Raw genomic sequence first — 22,099 nt, 5'->3', positions numbered from 1 at the left:
GCACTATTCACAATAGCCAAGTTATGGAAACAGCCAAGATGCCCCAGCACTGACGAATGGATTAAGAAAATGTGGTATCTATACACAATGGAATTTTATGCAGCCATGAAGAAGAACGAAATGTTATCATTCGCTGGTAAATGGATGGAATGGAGAACATCATTCTGAGTGAGGTTACCCTGGCTCAAAAGACCAAAAATCGTATGTTCTCCCTCATATGTGGACATTAGATCAAGGGCAAACACAACAAGGGGATTGGACTATGAGCACATGATAAAAGCGAGAGCACACAAGGGAGGGGTGAGGATAGGTAAGACACCTAAAAAACTAGCTAGCATTTGTTGCCCTTAATGCAGAGAAACTAAAGCAGATACCTTAAAGCAACTGAGGCCAATAGGAAAAGGGGACCAGGAACTAGAGAAAAGGTTAGATCAAAAAGAATTAACCTAGAAGGTAACACCCACGCACAGGAAATCAATGTGAGTCAATGCCCTGTATAGCTATCCTTATCTCAACCAGCAAAACCCCTTGTTCCTTCCTATTATTGCTTATACTCTCTCTACAACAAAATTAGAGATAAGGGCAAAATAGTTTCTGCTGGGTATTGAGGGGGGGGAGCGGGAGGGGGGGGAGTGGGTGGTAAAGGAGGGGGTGGGGGCAGGGGGGAGAAATGAACCAAGCCTTGTATGCACATATGAATAATAAAAGAAAAATGAAAAAAAAAAAAAACTCTTCCAACTAATATCTCAAAAAAAAAAAAATGAGTAGGTCACTAACGATGCCTTGAACTGTGGCTGCCTTACTTCCCATTGTCTAAGGCACATTTGACACATATACTTTATCTCGTGTGCCAACTATGTTTGATAGGTATTGACTGAAAAAGAGCTATATAGACTATTAATGTCTGCTGGAGGCCAAACAAAAAGCCATGGCTCCCTATTCCTTGATAACAGATTTTGTCTTCGTTTAAGACCCAGCCTTAGTGTGCTCAGAGAACATGGGGTCCCAAATGATAAATCATGATTGGCCTAAACTAGTCATCCAATGGGAAGGGGTAGTTCCATTTGTCCTTACCAGTGATTGGTTTAGGGACAGAGATGTACCCAGTCTAGCCAAGATGAGGGTAATCCTGATAAAGAGATTCTAGGAAAGGCGTGCCTCACAGATAAAATGACACTGGTGAGAATACTTCCTTTTTAAGCAATTTTGGGAGAATATCATCCTTAGAGGTCTGGCTGCCACCTAACAACCAAAAGAGAAGGCTATGAGGATTTTTGGGAAATGGAGCTAGAGTCCAACTATCAAGGAGCTGTTGAATTAACCAATCGCAGAATTATAGTCCCTGGGACATCTTGCTTTGAGAGGTAATAAATGTTCATCTTGAACAGTCATGTGTGGCCTAATTGCTGAGAGACAGGCCTACGTGTTTTATGTCCCTTCATGTACCTTGAAGAAAGTCGGACAAGTTCCTTCCTTGGACTCTGAAAGGGTATGACTCAATATGGCTAATCCCATCCTTCCTTACAACCATCAGGCACACTCTGGAGCCTGTTCTTGCCTTAGTAGAAAGCAAAACCCGGCACTTTGTTTTCTGTCCTTGTGTTAGAGGTAGACCTCGCATGGAGTCCACAGCCCACATCCAGGTCTCGGGAGCAGGTTCATCGATCCGGTCAAGGGGACAGGCTCCTGTCCCCAAGGACATCACAGACCCCTAGAGCCATTTACTCTATGAAGTACTAGGGAATGCTGGGAGGCAGGTCTGGCAAGTCTGCTGCTGACAGTCTTTCCCCACTTCCCTTCCTGTCCCCGCCCCTCTCCTTCTAAAGGCTTCCCTCGCTCTTCGCTGTCCTGGCTGTCGCCTTTCCCTCACTGAGATTTTTATTCCATGGGAATGCTCAGAACAAAGACTACATTTCCCCATCTTCTTGCAGCTGTAGAGAAAATATTCTGGCCAGAGAGATGACAAGGGAAGTGGGGGATCAACTCCCACTCCTAAAGTCAGGACTGTGCGGTTCCCCCTCCACCTTTCCTCCACCCCGTTGCTCGAAACACTATTGTGTTTAGGGGCAGGCATTTTGGATCACAGAGGTGAGAGTAACATTCCGGAAACCCAAAAGAGAAGGAGCCTGGGTTCCACGCTAGACCAAGACCTCCTATCTATGGCTGTTATGTAAGTGAAGCTTACCATATTTGAGCCACTGTTATTTGGGGGTCTGTGTTAACTATACCCCAACCCTTTCTCTCACCTCTCCTCTCTTTCTTTCTTATTCCTTCCCCTTTGATTTTGCCCTCTTTCTTCTCTCTCCTCTTTCCTCTTACCCTTTGTCCTTCTAATTCTCAAATCCCCTCTCTCCCCCTTCTTTTAGCTCCAATTTCTAAAGCAGCATAGTCTACTGACCGTGGTCTACTGACCGGGTTGCTCTCCTAATCCCCAGGCTCTGTAGCTGTGTCCCTGTCCTTTGGCCCCTGCCCAGCTAGGGATATGTCCCCACCCAGGGGAGTCCCCTACCATGTTCAACTCTGTGCACTGAAGATGGTCTGCTCCTGGGGAGGGGACAGAAAGTCAGCCAGGGCATCAATCCCAGAGAGCCTGCCCTGTGGTCTGATGCCCAGTGCCTGACTCCTGTCTCATGATTCTGTGATGACTTGGGAGATGCGTGGAACTGGCTGCTGCCTTAGGCTGGAGACCATCTGGCTGTGCCCTCCAGCTTCCACAGAAGAGGGTGCTCTTGGAGGTCGGGCAGCTGAAGCCAGTCTGAGCTGAGAGCTGACCCCTTCCTACAAAATTGGGCAAAGATGGCAGTGAAAGAGAAGGCAAAGAGTGTTCTCACTCTAGGAGTCCCTACGAAAAACACTGGGCAAGCCCTTGTGACTTCCCCTCCAGCCCTGCCCTTCTAGCCCCTGTGCCAGCCTTCTGTCCCTGATCAGCGACAGATGGTACCTTGAAGGCAAGCCCTGGGCCAGGGCCCAGGGTGCCAATGTCAGCTGTGGCAAGGCTCCCCTTTCATCCTGCAGCCTGTGGCCGGGGCAGCCCCAGCACTTCACCTGGCTCAATAGGACTTAGCAGGCCTGGGAGGCAGAGCACCAGTGCCCCTTTGGGAGCAGAGGCCTGGCTGTGAGAAGAGAGATATAAAAGCCCCAGGGTAGGTAGAGGAGCCTAGAGTGGCCACACCCCACTGGGCCTCATTCCCAACCAGTGATTTGAATGCAGGACTTCTACTGGGCTCAAGTCATTGGGAACAGATGAAGGACACCCATTTGCCTCCAGATTGTTCCAGAGCAGGTCTGAACACCCAGAAAGCCTCTTCCTGGGCCACCCCCTAGTTGCTGTCCAGTTTAGCAAGCCAAACTCCTTGATCTGAGCTGGCTCTTGACAAGAAGCCAGGCCGGGGATAGCTCCACCAGGCTGTTCCCAGATCTCTTACTGCCTGAGCAGTGTCATGATGTGTGATGTCACATCAGAATTCTCCAAACGCTTTCCATCTGGAGTCAATGCCACCCTTGCAGCTGCTCCAAGCACTGTGCTCCTGGCCAGCCATGGGATGGATCAAATGTCGATCCTCTTGGAGACCAAGTTTAAGGCAGGCTTAGGAAGAATAAATTCAAAGGCAGCTTCTTGTCAAAGAACAAATTCAAAGTGGGGAGTTGCTGAGGGAACAGGGAAGCACTTGTGGGTGAAGTGCAGGAACTCTGAGCCAGAGGGGGCAGGGACAGGCCTGCAGAGCCCAGGCTCTCTCTCTCTTTCTCTCTCTCTCTCTCCCCTTCTCTCCCTCTCTTTCTCTGTCTTTTACATATACACACAAACTTTTATACCCCATACCACCCTCTATGTGCTGTGACTTCCAAGTCTTTGAGTTTTGCTCTACCAGTAATGCTGCCTTCTTACCCACCTGATGAATTCCTTTCAACCTTCAGGGGGCAGCTCAAATGTCACCTGCTCCATGAAACATGCCCCACGCTGGCTCCACATTCTGCCTCTCTCCTCACTGGCAGATTCATCAGAGCCCTCCTTGGAGCTCCAACAGCAATATGCTTGCACCGATTGCCCACTGCTGTGTTAGCAGATGGCCTCACAGCGACCTGTCCATCAGCCCCACTCCCAGCAAGGCCTCAAGGGCAGCCTTGCCCTCCATGGGTGTCTGCCCTTGGGGCGTTTACAGACAGGCATGAGGATACCAAGCCTACCCTGAGCACACAGTTGGGTTCAAGCAGATGGTTATTAAAGGAATACATTTAAATAGACCTTTATCATAGACACCCTGAACCCACAGGGAGTCTCTTCAATGTCTTGGAGTTATTTGGGGTTAGTTTTCTGTGTATGTTTGGAGGGATGAGGGGGATAGAAAAAAATTAAAACCAGTCTGGTCTTATTGGAACAGGCAAACGATTCCAAAAATACTTTCAGATGGTTCCCATACCCAGAAAGTTGAGGAAGAAAGAGGCCTGGGGACTGAGACAGGGAGCCCCCCTCAGCCACATGGTGCCAGGCAAGGTACTTAATCAGTTAAAGCTGAAATTTCTTCCTTAGTCCTGTGAGAAGATCTATGGCTATAATATTCACAGTGTTGTTCTAAGGAACAAATGAGGTGACAGGTGACAAAGGGTTTAGAAAGAAAATTTAGCACACCCATGAAGCAGCTTCTCCTTCAGTCTCAATTCTCACTTCTCTCATTTCCAGTTCTGAAAGCTGAGGTCCATGACAAAAGCCTGGAGGAACTCTGTGAAGTCATCAACCTCAAGAGGGAAAATGCATTATTGCCCTGGGGACAAGAGCACAAAGGGAGAGAAACAGGTCCACATAATAAATGCCCTTTCTGATGAGGTTATGCTTTAGGAAGACTCCTCATTCCGAATGTTCGAATTTTCAAGTGAATTGACAGTGGACTTACTTAACCAGAATGTTTCCATTAACTGGAACTGGTGCCCCTAAATATTTGGATGACCAGAAAGAATTCTCTCTGGAAAAACCTGGGGCAAACTCATAACAAGCATGATTTTCACCTCATGTCCCCCACGGCAGTGTGAGGGTGACACAAAGTCAAGGACAAACATCACACATCTTTCAGAACAGCCAGTTTTGCTCTGAAGTTTTTTAGAGGATGGAAATTACCAACAAGAATTTTCTCCCTTCTAGGACATGCATTTTTTTTTCATATTTCTAAAATCTGAATGCATTGATGTGATTGTTTAATATGATGATTGTGTTTCTTGCTCCTCTAAAAAAATTAATTAAATGTCATTAAATCCAGGATTCTTCTTATAATTGACAGCATCTTAAAACTGCAAAAATAAACCAGACATTTAACTCACTCTATATAGAAAGGTAAGTTAGTTCAGAGATTGTTTTTTTGCTAAAGCTTGCCAGGACACTAAAAATGTAGAAAGCCAAATATATGTGGATTTTTAAGAAAAAGAATGAGAGTCCAAAAAAAAGTTTTGCTTGTAGTGGGTCCATGGCATTGTGAGCCTGAGGCCATTGTCCTCCCCAATCCCTTGCCCCTGCCATGCTGCAGGATGAAGTTAGGGAACTACTCACACCACCCTCTGGGAACAGCCTCTCCGGAGGGAAGTGGCCTAGCACTAAAATTAAGATTGGCAAAGCAGGGCTGTCCTGTGTGACACAGACAGCCTCCTGGCTGCCTTGTGGCACACCTGTGTCCATGATGCCATAGGGGTGGGCACACCCGAAGGCTGCTGGGCTACAAGGGGCAAGTCTGGGCTAATCTTGGGGAAGGACACAATTTCCAAAACCACACAGGTTTTTAACCAAGAATAAGTTCAGGTTGTTCAAGGAGTTACTTCACTCAGCCATGTGCTTTTCAGACCTGTGGGGTAGGTAATCCTACCCCAACTATCCTAGTTGGAAATCCCACTAGGATAATCCAGGTGGGATTACCCTTAGAGCCTCAGTTCTTGTCTTTGGAGAAGGAAGCATCCAGGTTGGGCCGAACTCTCTGGCCACTCGAGGATGAAGGACTGTGGCTGTTGTGGGCTGCACTCTGAAGGAGTAGGCAAGGCTGACCCACTCCCCACTTGTTACTCTGAGTCTCCAGACCTTGACACTGGACCCATTAAAAACCCCCTAACCCCTGCCCCTTCTTCCACCATCTCTCATCATCTTCCAGAGGTCCCCCTTGGGCCTACTTCAGCTGTCCTAACCTACACCCTGCCCCAGAGCTCAAAGAGGCAAACCTCACGAGGTCTAGAACATTCAAAGGGCTCTCAGCCTGTAATATTTTTCATCCTGAGGCCCTTACCTGATATCTTCCTAGACCTGAATTCTCAGCCTCTTTTTCTACCTCAGCTTATATGCAGTTACTGCATCTCAATTGTTTGTCTGTTATTACACTTTACACCGATTCTTTATTGAAGTTCCAGTCTCCTTTGGGGAAAAGACCTGGGTTTTCTGGTTGTTTTTATACATCCCTGTGTCCCAGGGGTCCAGTCCAGCCTCTCACATACCAGCAGCAGGAAGCACATGCGCCTGAGTCCTTTCCAAATCAAGCCTGGTTGAGGAAGGTGGAAAGTGCTCTGTGAGCAAGATGAAATGACAGGGATGACGTGAGGGGCTTTCGAAACCCTGGGAAGGCACAGACCCACGTGAATTACCGACCCTGCTATTCTTGGCCACCAGAGGTTCAGGTTTTGAATTAGGACAACTGCCTGGAGCACGCAGTCAGCTGGGGACAGGCAGCCGTCACTGCATACCTCTGCTGCCCCCTCGTGGCCACAGCTGAGCCCAGTCTTCCAGGGCCTCAACTGCAGGCCTAAGGACAGATTTCCACTCTGTGTTGCCTGGGAATGCCTCTCTGCCACAGGGCATCAGGAAAAGCTAAGAGCAGGGCCTTCAGTGTTTTTCAGTTCACGGTTTTGCAGCATAATTCATGGTGTGACCTTCAGTGACCTCCTCCACCTTTCCAAACTTCCATTTTCTCATCTGTAAATTGGACTGATAAATATGGATCTTATTTCACATAGCTTTTATGTGGATTAAAGGTGATAAAACATGAAAATCATTTAGCAAATAGTAAAGACCTGGCCCATGGTAAAGGCCCAAAGCAGAGCCATTGCTATTGTAACAAAGAAGATCTCTTGCTTCCTACTCCTCCTCTCTCTCTGCTGCTGAGTGTAGTCTGGGAGGGCTGAAATGGGGTCTCTATCCTCCATTGTCTCCCCATGATCTGGGGGCTGAAGACTACACCTGCTGAATGAGTGAGTGTAGTGTAGGTGGGCTTGACCTCCTGCATACTTTGTTGTATATTCTAAAATTTCTATAATAAATGTGTGCTTTCACAATCACAAACAATTTAAAATCTTTTAATGAGGAAAGGTATGAACAGGAGGGAAGGTGGTACAGAACTGTATCCTTTCCTGCATGGACAAGTGGTGGTGAGAATGCGTGACAAGAGCTCTCCTTCTCCATGACTTGCTCTCCCCATCCCACCCTGCGCAGTGCTGGCAATGAATCTCCCCCCAGGAGGTAATTATGAGGTCCACAGAGGCCTAGAGCACAGCAAAACCTGATGACAAATGGATGCCAGTGCCTGACCCAGAGAAGCAGGATAGAACTGCCACCCAGCCAGGACCCCACCCCAGGACAACAGGCCAGGTGCTGGGGCTTTGTGCCTTGGGTGGTCTGGAAGCCCAAACCTTGGCCAGTTTGGGGAGATGGAGGGTGAGGTGTTCAGAGGAAGGAGTTGGCTCATGTCACTCGTTGCCCCTGCCACCTGGAGAAGGAGAATGAAGTCCATTCAGAAAAGAAGGACCCATTTTTCTGTACCACCTCCCCTCCTGTTCACACTTTTCCTTGTTAAAATTGTTTAAATTGCTTGTGGTTATAAAAGTACACGTTGATCGTAGAGATTTTAGAGTATCCAGGAAAGTACATAGAAGGTCAAAGCCAACTATACTAGGTCCACTTATTTAGCAGGTGTAGTCAACAGCCCCCGGATCCTGGGAACAGATGGAGGGCCGAGACCCCATCTCAGCCTGCCCGGAAACCATGCTCAGAGAGGGACCCCAGTGACCAGTGTCAGGACAACTATTTACAGTATTTCATTTTTTCTAAATATTATCTAAATCTGTATCTACTTCTTTTAAACACGGAGATCACACTAACTGTGTCTCTATCTGCTTTCTATGGATAATATTCTACTACATACATTGTATTGAATATTCTAACTTAAGTGTAATGTAATCCTTTTACCTAACCTCAAATTGCTTGTCTCCAGTCTTTCTGTGGCTCTAAAATAACACTATGTCTAAAATTCCTCTAGATTATTTTTCTTACCAGTTCTGATATTTCTTTAGGATATTTTCCTCCAGAAAATGAATTATTAGATGAAACAGAATAAGCATCAGAAACAAAAACCAAACCCCTCCTGAATTCTGATTATAAAGTAGGGCTGGGGACTACACATCACAATGATAGAGCACCTGTAGAGGACAGGGAAAGCCCTGGGTTCCATTCTCAGCACTAAAAAAGGAAAAGAAAAGAAAACTACCACAGGAGTAGTATTGTGACTCAAGTGGTAGAGCACCAGCCTAGCAAGCGTGCAGCCCTGAGTTCAATTCCTACCTAGTACACAGGGAGTTGGGGGGCTGACTTTCCTATGAATGCACTGTGATGGTGACCACTATGCCTATTTTACGTTTTCCTCTACTCCCTGTGTCGTCTTTATTTCCCGTGAGTTTGTCCTTCCCTTTCATTCGGCCTGGCTTTCTCTCACTTTCATATAGAGGCTTCTTGGGTCCTTTGTGGCTCTTTGGCTGTCTATTCCTATATACAGGGTGATAACCGAAGAGACGATTAGGAAGATGTCAGGGTGAGTCCCCACTTTCCTCCCTTCTCAACTCCCACTGACATTATAGCAGATCTATATGTGTATGTATGGAGATTTGAACTTGATATATAACAAAATGATGGAAAATCATGAGAGGGCCAAATGCCACTAGACTTTGAGAGCAGACAGTTGCACCAGTGGGGATAGATTGAACAGAGACCAAGAAGCGGTGACACTGGAGGCGGAGAAGCCAAGAAGTATCGAGACTGGGACTTAGAGTTCTCGGACTTAGAGTTCTCGGGAGATCAGGAAGTGGTAGCCCCTGGAGCCTCGGGTGGAGGCCAGGGGAGCTTGGGCTGAGAGCCTGAGGGGAAAGCTGTGTGGAGGCTGCCAACACCCCAGACCCTCCTCTGCAACACCAGTTTCCCACTCCACCCCCAAAGTCTGAAAGAAGACCTTTCTTGAAAAGGGGAAAATGGGGGTCTTGGGGGCTGGAGATCAGCAGGCTCACGTGAGGGTGTGAGTACCCAAGACAACAAGCCCTTTCCTGAAGGTCAACCGTTGAGCTTCCCTTCTGGGCTCCCAGATAACAGCAACCTGACCTTCACCTCCCAGCAGGAGAATAGAAAACATCTCTGAGGAAACCAAGAGGAAAGACCCAAAGCCCTGACATCAGCATTCCTGCACTAACTGGCCCAGCATCACCCTGTCCCAGACTTCAGGCTGACAAGCAGCATCCTTGTGCTCAGAGTTTTGGTTCCCCTGGTTGTGAGTGGACTGCAGAGGGCTATGAAACACCTGCAGAATGTCTGTCACATTGCCATCAGAGATGCAAACAAACAGCACAAAACCCCAGAACAGACAGTGTGTGTGTGAGAGAGGGAGGACTAGACTAATGTGAAAAGTATTAATTTAATATCTTCAGAGAAGATACGAGAAAAGCTACCATGTCATCAAATGACAACAAGATACTTAAAAAAAAAGAAAAGACCCATGGGGGGACTTTAAAAAGCTTTTAAAGTGAAAATAATAATAGTAACAGTGGCCACACTTGGGCAAGAGAATCAAGAGTTTGAGGCAATGGTTCGTGGCCAGCCCTGGCAAAAAGCTATCCAGACCCTATCTCAACAAGCAAGCCAGGCATAGGTGTGTATGTCTATAATCTCTGCTACATGGGAGATACAGGTAGGAGGCTCACAGTCTCAGACCACCCAGCCAAAAACTTGAGACTCTATCTGAAAAACAACCTAAAAGCAAAAAGGCCTGGAAGCATGGTTCAAGTGATAGAGTGCTTGCCTGGCAAGTGCAAGTGAAGCCCTGAGTTCAAACTCCAGAACCATCAGAGAGAGAGAGAGAGAAACAGAGCGAGAGAGAGAGAGAGAGAGAGAGAGGAAGTCTGAGTCCAGACTGGGCTGCATAGAGAGACTCTGTCTCAAAAAAAAAAAATCAAACTAATAATGATGATAGCACCAATGAAAACTTAATGGGAAGTATGGAAGATAAAATTAAGGAAATTTCCCTGAAAGTAGGGAAAGACAAAAAGGTGGAAAACCAGATAAAGAAGAACAGGAAGTCTAACATCCAAATCATCTTTTCTGCATTCCAGAGAGATCAGAGAAAAAAAGGGAAGGAACCAATAAAGAGACAACTAACATGGCTCAGAGCTGAAAGGTGAAGGTCTGCAGACTGAAAGGGCTTGTGTGTGCCCAGAGAAGTGGGTAAAAATGGACTTGGCCCAAAGCACATTGTTGTGGGATTCAGAACAGGAGAACAAGGGAGATTTAGCAAGCTTCAGAGGAAAAATTGGACGTGAAAAAAAGATCACATCAGAATGGCTTCTGATGGCTCAATCACAACCCTGAGCAAGAAGACAATGAAGCCATTTTACAAGGAAAATTGTTTCCAATCTAGATTTACAAACCCAGCCAACTGTCAATCAAGCAGGGAGAACAAAGACATTTTCAGATAAGCAAGCTCCTCCAAATCTTACCTAGCATTCACCCTCTCTCCAGAAGCTACTGAAAGGTGCATTCTATCAAAACAAGAGACAAAGTCCAGAAAGGAGCCAGGAGAAACAGGAGCTGGAAGGCAGGAAGGAAGCCTAGCAGGGTAACCTGCACGGTGATGAAGGCGGAGTTCAAGAAGGCACTTGCTATGAAGAATAGTCTATCCTATTGGAGACAGGCATGGTGAAGTCTGGCTGACCCCATGACGCCCACTGTCTACACCTGTTTCACCTGAGCACAGAATGGAACCTAGGGTATGGCCCAGGTTTGTCCTCTTCTCCTTCTCCTTCTCCTCCTCCTCCTTCTCCTCCTCCTTCTTGTACTGGGGTTTGAACTCAGGGCCTCACACTTGGTAGGCAGGTGCTCTACCACTTGAGCTGCTCCTCCAGCCCTGTTTTTTTGTATTGGGTATTTTTCAGATAGGGTCTGGTAAACTATTTGCCCAGGCTAGCCTTGAACTGTGATCCTCCTGATCTCTGCCTCCCAAGTAGCTTGGATTAAAGGCATGAGCCACCAGCACCTGGCCAGGTTCAGCTTCTTATCCAGGCTTGGCTGGTCTTCTCTGAGCGCCTAAGTCCATGCTCTGCCCCCAGGACTCTGTTCACCCTAAGGAAGCCTCGCGTCCTGCTTTGACCTGGGAGCTGGAGGCAGGCCATGGTAAGTGACTGCATTCTGACTGCGTTCTGCTAGAAATCCACTCTGGCCAAGGACAGTCCAGTCAAATCCCCCTCCCTCTGTGGTGGGCCCCAAACTTCCAAGTTCACTCTGTGACTTTGTCCAGTGACTTTTTCAAATATTCTCTCGGGACCTCCCAAGGAGGCTGAAGGCAGATTTCACTCAGTCTCCTTCTCCCAGGAGCTTTGGCTAATGGTCCTCACACAGTGGCCCTCCAGCTTGCTGCTCAGGTGAGGTCTTATATTCTCCATCACTGGGTGTTTGTGTCATCCATCAACATCCCGTCTTCCAAATTTGCTAGCGTCTGGATTATCTCTGCATATTTTCTCTTCATGTCTGCTGTGCCTTGAAACTTCCTGTCCTTTCCTTTGAGCAGGTTTTCTGAGGTGCTCAAGGGAATATTTTCTTCCTTCATGTTTAACTAGAGGTCAATTTCCTTGTCATTTGTTGGGATTACAACAGGTTCTTTCTTTCTTTCTTCTCTCTCTCTCTCTCTCTCTCTCCCTCCCTCCCTCCCTCCTTCCTTTCTTCCTTTCTTTCTTTTTGTGGTTTGTGGTACTGGGTGTTGAACTCAGGCTCATGCTTGCTAGGCAGGTGCTGTACCACTTGAGCCACTCCACCAGTCCTTTTTGCATTGGTGGGTTTTTTTGTTGTTCTGTTTTGTTTTGTTTTGTTTGAGATCAGGTCTCTCTTTATGCCTGGGCCAGCCTGGATCATGATCTTCCTATCTGTGCTTCCCATGTAGCTGGTATGGGACGCGGGCTCCACCATGCCCAACCATTGGTTGAGATGGGCTCTTGTGAACTTTTTGCCCAGCCTGGCCTCAAACTGTGATCCTCCTGATCTCTGCCTCCAAAGTAGCTAGGATTACAGGTATGAGTCACCTCACCCAACCAACAGATGCTTTTTTAAATTTCCCTCACTCTCCCACCAAGTTATTTCCCTTAATACCTCACATTCTCAATAAAAGAAAGAATACAAGTCACAGTGACCCCCTCCATTGTGGCAAACATGTGTGTGCTTCCCACCCGGGCCAGCTTCCTGGACTGGTGTGCTCTACAGCATTGCCTGTCAATCCCTTACACCCTTCTGTCCAAAAGAACAAGTCACCAGGCGCTGGTGGCTCACACCTGTAATCCTAGCTACTTAGGAGGCAGAGATCAGGAGGACTGTGGCTTAAAGCCAGCCCAGGCAAATAGTTCACAAGACCCTATCTTGAAAATATCTAATACACACACACACATACACACAAAGGGGAGGGTTGGTGGAGTGGCTCAAGGTGTAGGCCCTGAGTTGAAGCCCCAGTACTGCAAAAAAAAAAAACAAGTCATAATACCAATATCTAGAGGAGATTCTTTGATGCTAGCTCCTTTTACAACCTGCCACTGGCCTCTGGTGTAACTTCCTTCTTCATCAAAGAAGATCTGGCCTCATACGTCTGGGATACACAGACACCAGAGCTCATGGACAGGCATTTTATCCACAAGTGGGCACAGAATCCAGGCAGGCCCTTCAAAAAAATTCTATTGTCTGTTTGTCTGATTCAGGGGTTATGGTTTTGTTTCATTTTCATTTTGCTGACCCTGATGAAGAGGAGGAAGAATAAGAAGGGAGTGAAGGAGGGGAGAAGAGAGAAGAAGGGGGGAAGGAGAAGTAGAAAAAGAGGAAGGAGGGGGAGGTGACAGTCTGTCCTTTGTCCAGCATTTCATCTATTCAGTCCTTCTTACCTACCCCTACCCCCATCCCCATCCAGAAAGCCAGTGTGCAGGAGGGGAGAAAGCAGAGACCCCAGCAGAGACACACCAAAACCAGAGGCAGTCGGACAATCCTGGTGCTGCCTTGGCTTTGCTCTCAAGATGCTGACAGTCCAGAGGGAAAAAGAAAAGTTTCCAGTAATCTCAGGACAGTATGGTGAGTGTGTGAACCATCCTGACACATTTAACCAGGTGCTGTGGCAGAAAGGAAGCACGGTTACAAAAGACAGACATTTCTGAAAACCTGACCTGAAGAAGCTTTTGAAGAATAGGTACCATGCCAGTAAGGGGAGGTAACACTCTTTTTAATACTATAGAAAATCTGAGATCCACAACTACAAATGTGAGCAGTCTGGGGTTCTTCTCCTTAGACTGGTGGAAAATATCAGAGATACCTGAGGGATAAAGCCCAACATCTCATCAGAAAACCAGCAACTATTTATTCAGTACCAATAGTGAGTCAGGAACTGTACTCAGTTGCTTTATATGTGTACATAAAATTCAGCCTTCACAACATCCCAGCAGCATAGTCATTATCACTCTAGACAGCTCCCAGGAATGCTCCGTTCACATCTCCTCCATCTCAGGGGCCATCCTCCAACATGCAGGGATGTGAGCCTGTGACAGTCATGCTTCATGGTTACGAGATTCTATACACCTAATGGAGGAATGAGTACGTTAAGAATTATCAGAGGCTTGATGTGGTGGCTCACACCTGTAATCCTAACTGTTCAGGAGGCAGAGATCAGGAGAATTGCAGTTTGAAGCCAGCCTGGGCAAATAGTTTGTGGCACCCTATCTCAAAAAAAATCCACTGCAAAAACGGGCTGGTGGAGTGGCTCAAGGTGTGGGCCCTGAGTTCAAGCCCCAGTACCACAAAAAAAAAAAAAAAAAAAAGGAAGAAAGAAAGAATTATCAGAGGGCTGGGTGTATAGCTCTAATATGTACTTCCCTTGAGTTTAATCCCCAGTATTGCAAAAAAAAAAAAAAAATCAAAACACTCAGGAGTCAGGGAGGTGGAAAATGGAAAACATTTAGGTGAGCTTCTAAAAAACCTCTTAGGACCCCACTGCTGAGCTGGCCTGGTATGGAGCTGGTCCTCCAGGCAACTCCAGAAACCCAGTGCCCCTGGTATCTCATGATAGCATGATCACTCCCCAGCCCATCTTGGTTCCATAGCTCGCTTGAATCAAAAGCTCAACTATGAGTGGCCATAGACCTAAACCCTGAGAATAGCCAGAGAGATCAGGGACTGTAGATTTCTAGGTTCCACATAGGAAAGATGATAGTCACAACATGGGAACAATATGCCACAACTCACAACATCTTCTCAAAGTGAAGAATGTCCTCAGGGGTTCCATCCCCACTGACGTATGACACAGACTGAGTCGATCACATTCACCTTTTAAGAACATGGAATATTGACCTGAAAGGAAAGACTAAAGGTCCTTGACAGTGAGCTTGCTTTAGGCAGCACTCTAGGGCAAGTCGTGCCGCTCCAAGCATTGTCTCAGGCCAGGGAAACACATGCATTATCCGTCCTCAACCAAGTCAGCACAGAAATTGAGAAAGCTCTTAAAAACATTGATGGTAGTTTGACAAAGTACCTTATGTCTGTTAACCTCAATAGTTAAATATGGGGTTTGTACTGTATAAGTCTCTGCAGTTCATCTTTCTAGTAATTTACCTTTAATGCATTTTCAAAAGCATAGAATATGATGTTTGGAATGTTTTAAGACCTGGTCCTTCAACCACAGAGTTTGTGCCACTCTGAACTAACCAGGCAAGTCCATGAATCCTCTGCCGACCATTATGGACCTGGCCTTTCCTTCCCTGCTCAAGGTTAAGGTGGTCCGGCCTGGCCTCAGAAGCCATGAGCCACCCAAGGCCTTCTTTGTTTTTTTTTTATTTTATTATTTGTGTGTATGTGGTTTTTGTTGCTTTGTTTTGTTTTTTCAGTGGTACTGAGGTTTGAACTCAGGGCCTCACACAAGCAATTTACCACTTGAACCATGCCCCCCTAGTCCTTTTTGCTTTAGTTATTTTTCAAATAGGGTCACCCAGGTTGGCCTAAATTGCAGTCCTCTTATTTAAGCCTCTTACATAGCAAGGATGACAGGCTTGAACTACCATGCCCAGCTTTATTGGTGAGATGGGGTCTCACCAACTCCTTGTCTAGGCTGGCATTGAACCAAGATCCTCCTGATTTTTGCCTCCCAAGTAGCTAGGATTACAGACATGAACCACTGTGCCCTGCCTGGTGATACGTTTTTGTTTTGTTTTGTTTTGTTTTGTAGTGCTGGGAATTCAGAGCCTTGCACATGCTAGGCAAGTGCTCTACCACTGAACTACATCCTAATCCTCCCAAGGCCCTTCTAATAAATCACATGATCACTTAAGCTAGCCAGAGGCAGTTCTGTTCTTTACTACTAACAGGGCTTTAATGAATTCAGTCCTCCTCTCACCTGCAGATATGAAGAACAACCTTAGAGATAGGGAACAACCAGCTGAAGCCCAGACTGCAACCAAAGCCAGCCTGCTTCCTCATCTCAGCCTTTCCACTTCGCTGCACTGAAATTCTAGAGCAGCTGCAAGGATTCAGAAACATTTTTCAGTGTTTGTAAGGGATGAGGTCACAGGAGTCTTCAGTGTTGTGTGTGGAAATGCGAACTGGAAACAGAAAAAGAACTGTTTGGGGAGAAAATATTAACCAGGGAAGTAGAATTGATGGGACATGGGTATCTGAGGGATTTGTTACAGGAATTGGTTCCACAATTATGGTGGCCAACAATTTCTACCATCAGGGCAAGAGGGGTGGCTCAAGTGGTAGAGATCCTGTCTAGCAAGCATGAGGCCCTGAGTTTAAACCCAGTACCATCAAAAAAATAAATAAAAGTCCTACCATGTGTTATTAGTAAGGTATGGACCAGCAGAACCAGTGGTGGAATTCAGCCCTTGTCTGAAGGCCTGAGAACCATGGTGCAAAGCCTGACTCAAATCTAAAAGCCCGAACCATTCACTTCCAGCCTATGTCGGTTAACACCCAACTTGTCTCTCTAACCCACACTTCTCTATTGAACTCCAGACTTGCAAAATCCAGTTTCCATACTGGAGCATGTCTAACTCCATAGCTTTCATTCCATCCCTAAGTTCATTTACAACCAGTGTTCTCCCAGCAAATGGACCACAGCCATGCAGATGGTCATGAACCCTGGAGGCAATCAGACTCTTCCCTCTCCTTCCTGCTCTCTACAGACAACCCCTTACTTAGAGCTGTCACTTTGCTTCCAAAACCTTGAAAGATGAATGACCTCGAGTTCATTCATCTTTCATCCTCACTCTCCGAGCCTATGATGGTCATTACAGAGGTCCAGCTTTTCTCCCACTAAGTACACGGGAGGATGGCGTTTTCCCACTCCATTTGCAGTAAGCTATGTCTCTTCACTTGGCCAATAATATGTGAGAAGAAACAACACCTATCACTGCTGGTGGGGAATACTATTTTTTTTTTTTTAGTGGTACTAGGAGTTTGAACTCAGGGCCTCATGCTTGCTAGGCAGGCACTCTACCACTTGAGCCACTTCACCAGCCCTTTTTTGTGATGAGCATTTTTTCTGAGATAGAGTCTGGCAACCTATTTGCCCAGGTTAGCTTCTAACCTCAACCTTCCTGATCTCTGTCTCCTGAGTAGCTAGAATTACAACGTGAGCCACCAGTGCCTGGCTTCTGGTGGGGAAGCTTAAGAGTTGATACACTTCCCTTCCTTCTGCCATGTCAATTGTAGAAATCATGTCAAGAGACCCTGCCACCTCGATACCTGAATGATTTAGAGGAGCAGAGCCTCTCTGCTGATCCACTGAGCCCGGAGGCTGTTTGTTACTGTAGCACAATCTGCTCATTCTGTCTAAGGTGCTATCAGTCCAAGGCTCCCAAACTCCTGCAGTAGCTTCCTACTTCTATACTCCCCCACAGAGCAGTCAGCAACTCCTGCAGAACGTGAATCAGATCCCATCATTAGCTCCTTAAAACCCCATAGCACTTTTTGTTATACGTGGAAGAAAATCTACACTCCTTTCCATGGCCTAAAAGACCCTGCACACTCCTGTCCCCTGCCTGTTCCCTGGTCTCCCGTCCTGCCTTCCTCACTCCTTCCAGTCAAGCCCACTCTATTCATTGCTGTCTACAGGGTGGAGCCCTCTGAGGTTTGAACTCAGGGCCTCACACTAGCTAGGAATGTGCTCTGCCACTTGAACCATGCCTCTCAGCCCTTTTTTGCTTTAGACCAGGTAGGGTCTCCTGGTTTTTGCCTGGGATCTCAGACCTTGAGCCTCCTATGTAACCTCTCTCATAGCTGTTCCACAGACGTGAACCACCATGCCTGGCTTGTTGGTAGAGATGGGATCTCCCTAACTCTTTGTCCTGGCTGATCTCCAACCATGATCCTCCCAATCACTGCCTCTTAAGTAGCTGGGATTACAGCTGTGAGCCATCACACCCTAATAAATATTTGTTAAGTGGAGGAACAACTGAATGCAATACACATAAGGCATTAGGCAGTTGTAAGATGGGATGGGGGTAAGTGTGATTGCTAACTCAGACTCATAATGCAGGGTGGCTCCTTCCAGGCTACCACAGCCCAGACTCCTCTCAAGGTTTCTCACTCCCCTCAGAACCCATAGTGCCTTTGAGTTGGAGGCCTTGCTTGGGCTCTGTCCTCCTTCCTGGGCTCTGACAGCACACCCTAGGACAGTCCAGTCTGCAGCAGGGTAACCAGCGCTGAGGAGCAAGTGGCCATTCCCAGTGGGGAGGCAGCCAGCTGCTGTTTCCTTCTCTAGCAAGGAAGGCTAAAGACCCAAGAACCCAACCACAAGCTTCATCAGCCTGTGTTCCAAGCCTCCCTGGAATCTCTCCCTGGAAGCCTGGGGAGGCCTCCCTGAGAGGACATGTGGAGCAGGGAGCTGGGTCTCTGAACAGAATGGTCACCTACTAGGGTTCCTACTAATCTGATTACACAGATGATGTGACTATCAAGGTTAGTATTGAATGAAAGGCAGAATTTCTATTGAGAAATAGTGTTTTATCTTTGTCAATAGATATGAGCAAAAGCTGGTAGAATGTCCTCAGTCAGATAACTTTCAGAACCTGAAGGCCTGTGTTGGGGAACATGCCAGGTTCCCCACACACAGGTTTCCCAAGTGCACTGCTTGGCTCCAGTGGCCCCTTCACATTGTAGTGACAGTGAACTTGAACATTTATTTTTCCTCTCTGGCAAATGGTAGTTCAAAGAGGCATATTTTCTGATTCTGGTAGGACTTCAAATGGTACTTCTAGGAAGTTCAAAGTCAGTGTTTTTCTCTTCAGAAGTTAGAACATCTCTAGAGCACACTTGTACCTCATTTGCATGGCAGCCCTCTCTTTCTGGAGTATGTAAAGGTTGAAATGATTGACATCCATTCTTAATTACAGAGATCCAAATGAAGGAAGACAGATTTTATCTTACATGTGGTAGAGGAGTGCTGTCAACAACACTGATAATTCCTAGACCTTATTTAAGCAATATATTAGCTTGGAAATTATATCACATTTCCTTTCTTGTGTACCTAAACATAAAAAATATTCACAAACTTTACTCGAGTTATTTTCTTCACTACTTGCATGAGTCTTTTCTCCCTGTATGTTAGAATTTGTCCTCAAATTGGTTATCGTTGACTCTGAAAGGTCATAGTGTGTATTTACACACTGTTCAATTGTTATATAACACATAACTCCAAAAATTAGTGCTTAAAAAAGAAACTTTTATGTCTGTTTCTACAGGTCATAAATTAAGGGGTGACTTAGTTGGATGGTTCTGGCTCATAGATTTCCAGGACTATGGTACTCTGGGGGCTGATATGGGTAAGAGGTTCTGCTTCTAAGATGGCAGCTCAGAGGGATGTCTAAATTTCCCCAGAGTGAGTGAGGCTGTGTTCTGCCCTGGCAACTCACTTTTAAAATTCTGCTGCCCCAGTCAGTTCATCAGCATCTGTAGAGGGGGACCCAGGTAACAGTAGGATTGACAACTCCTCCAGATAATTCCAACATGTAGCCAAGTTGAGAACCACAGCCCTAACTTCAGTAGTGTCTCACTAAGAAGATCTTTTCACCCAATAAAATAGCATTCATGTGACTAATGCTGATTTGACCTTTTCCTTTGATGTATATGTGCTTGGAGATCTTACACAGTCCAGAGGAAAAGTATTTAATCTTCAGTTAATTATATTTGGGGTCTATTTCTCAACATACTACTCAAGAGAAATAATTAAAGAAGATTAGAGAAAATATTCATGGACAGGCCAGAACTTTTTTTTTTTTTTTTTGTAGAACTCTTTCCCTTGCTCAGGATTTCTAATCATGGTATTGTTTCTGTGGGAAAATTGATTCAGTTTTTATCTTTTTTTTTTTACTTACACCACCTTTTCCTAGACTATAACCTGTTATAAGTTTGAACAATACCTGCCTTTTTTTTCCCTTGTGAATGTGCAAGTGTGGGTGTGAGAAAAGCTAGCATTTTCCAAGACAGGGAAGAGCCCAGTGCCAAAAACGACATAGGACTTGGAACAACCTGGGGAGAGATGCCACTGGGAGGTGGCGGGGGGAGAGGCTGGAGCTGGGTCGATGCTGAAATAGGTCACCTGAGTTTTTCTGATCCTCAGACAGTACCTTTCCCCATGAGTGTACCACCTCAGTAAACTGCCATGCAGTATGGCAAGCACCTCAGTTTGCCTAGGCCTGAGGGCTTTCCTGGGATGCAGGATGATCAGTGCTAAAACTGAGAAAGTTCCAGAAAACCAAACCAGTTGTAGGTCTGTGAGCATCACTTCCATCTTTGCCTCCTGAGCTCCTTGTGTATGTGGAGTCTGAGTAAAATGCCGGTAGTTGCAGAACTCCTCTGTCCCACAAGGGCTCCTAGACATAAGTTACCAGAACCAAGGCTGAGAGAGAAAGCGAACTCTGCCATGTTGACTTCTAGCAGCAATCTGCACATACTGCGCATCTGTCATGGAGAGAGGGAGGAAGCCTATTGTTTGCCCCTTGAACACACACAGAACTTACCTGGGGAATTTATGTCCTTCCCGCAAAGATTCTAAAGTCCATTGTCTGAAGATAGGTCCGGATTCATACAGACACACGTCTAGAGTTTTCCCTTATGGTTTCTTTCTAGGCAGGAAATTTCTCTCCTGGCTGTGAAAAATTAATTGCTCTTATTTAAACTACTCTAATTCTCTCTCTGCAGTTATCTTGATCAAAAAATACCCTTCTACAGAAATCAGAACTTTTTGCTATATTGATTGATGGCAATCAGACTATAGATGATCTTCAAGGGACATTCTAATTTATAAAAGTCCAAACCACCCCTCCTGTGAATAAATAGTACAGCATGTGGTTATGGATATATGGTTATGGATATATGGATCCCCCTTCCCTCCCAGCTTTCTCCTGGACTGTACTCTGCTTGAGCCCTAGCTTCAGGAAGTTTCCTTGCCCTGCCCCCTTCCTGGTTCTGTACAGTCTCCAGGTTCCCATACTTCTTTGGGATGCAAGAACTCCTCCCACCCACAGCTGCTAAGGAAGCAGAGGGCTCCCCCCCTTCTGGTATTCCTGTGGCCTGCTCACCTGGACAAGCCTATGGCACGAAGAGATGACTCCCCGGCCAGTCTGGGCCAACCACACTCTCTCCTTAGAACCTAGGGCTGGAACCCAGTGTCTTTGGAGAACTGGATGCATGTTCTGTCCCTAGAACACAAATTACAGGACTTAAGATATCCACACAAGGAAAGATAATTTGAGGCCAGGAGCATCAGTGACCACTAAGAGATCAGGTCTGCAGACATCCATAGAAACAGACAACCAGATAGGCTGGTGATAGGGGGCTGAGCCCAGAACAGAGTCCTGACTTTTTTTTTCCAAGAGTCATTCCCATTCTTGTCCTTCTGGGGCTAAGTGAAAAATCTTACCCTTGGGGTTTGTCCATCCTTCCCTAAATCCCCCGTCATTAAAGCACCATTCACAGACTTCTGTCACTTGCCACCATCTGACCCCTGAGAGAGTCCCCAATGTCCGCTGCCCCATAGCCACCTTCCTGGCTGGAGATGAAGTCTGCTGCATCAAGATCCCTTGAGCCCATTCTCCTCTGGCTCCTTTGCACCTATGGAGCGACGGGCACCCACACCCCATCCAAGGGAGTGAAGGAGAGACAGCCTCTTCCTCAGCCCTGGTTCCCCCGACAGTACTTCCCAAGAACCTGGAGTCCTCACCCCCATCTCTGGTTCCCATCTCTGTACCTGGCCTCTTCAGCACACCTACCCCCTCATCCTTACCTAGAAATGTTTTAGGACACATTTGAGTGGAACACTTGTGAACACAGAGTAAACAGTGGTTTCCTTGCATTCCTGTCAGCCTTTGTTTTTCAAGACTGAAAGGCCTAACTGGAGAGGTTTCCCCCTCCCTATTCCCTGGCTCCTGCCTTGACCTTGTACGGGTGGAGGCCTAGCCAGGACTGTGGGGCTTGTATAGCCATTTCAGATTGTCTGGTAGATGTTCAGGGGTCCTATCCACTGTCTCCACTCCACCCAAGTCTGGCCCTAGTCAGTTGAGTGACTAGCCAGGGCACTGCGCTGGGAGTAGAGCTGTCCTGATGTCAAGCTGTGCTTCTAACCACTGCACTGTCCTGCCTCCTCTGGGCCACAGCCCAGATAGCCTTCCAGGGCGGCTCCCAGCTCCTGCCCCAACTGTCCCAGCCAAGGGACCTGGCTTCTCTTCTAGGATGTAGTGTGGGCCTCAGGGGAGGGCTGGAACAATGTTGGGCCCCTTATCAACAGCTAATCCCGTCCTGGCCGGCTCC

General features: G+C 46.7%; 2 long non-coding RNA genes across 2 annotated transcripts; one reads left to right on the top strand and one right to left on the bottom strand.

Annotated features, from left to right (window-relative positions):
- Positions 1-1,837: 1,837 nt before the first annotated feature.
- On the top strand, positions 1,838-5,248 carry LOC141415051 (uncharacterized). The gene is made up of 2 exons (XR_012440079.1): positions 1,838-2,170; positions 4,679-5,248. It is a non-coding gene; the product is annotated as an uncharacterized lncRNA (long non-coding RNA).
- An 8,337-nt stretch (positions 5,249-13,585) lies between these two features.
- LOC141415050 (uncharacterized) lies at positions 13,586-21,561 on the bottom strand. The gene is made up of 4 exons (XR_012440078.1): positions 21,334-21,561; positions 20,872-20,991; positions 20,311-20,439; positions 13,586-13,876 (listed from the first exon to the last, which is right to left on the bottom strand). It is a non-coding gene; the product is annotated as an uncharacterized lncRNA (long non-coding RNA).
- Between the last annotated feature and the right edge of the window lie 538 nt (positions 21,562-22,099).

This window comes from Castor canadensis, chromosome 12 (assembly GCF_047511655.1).
Source record: "Castor canadensis chromosome 12, mCasCan1.hap1v2, whole genome shotgun sequence".
NCBI lineage: Eukaryota > Metazoa > Chordata > Mammalia > Rodentia > Castoridae > Castor > Castor canadensis.
Note: the sequence above shows the minus strand (reverse complement) of the source record. Positions and strands in the feature narration are given on the sequence as shown.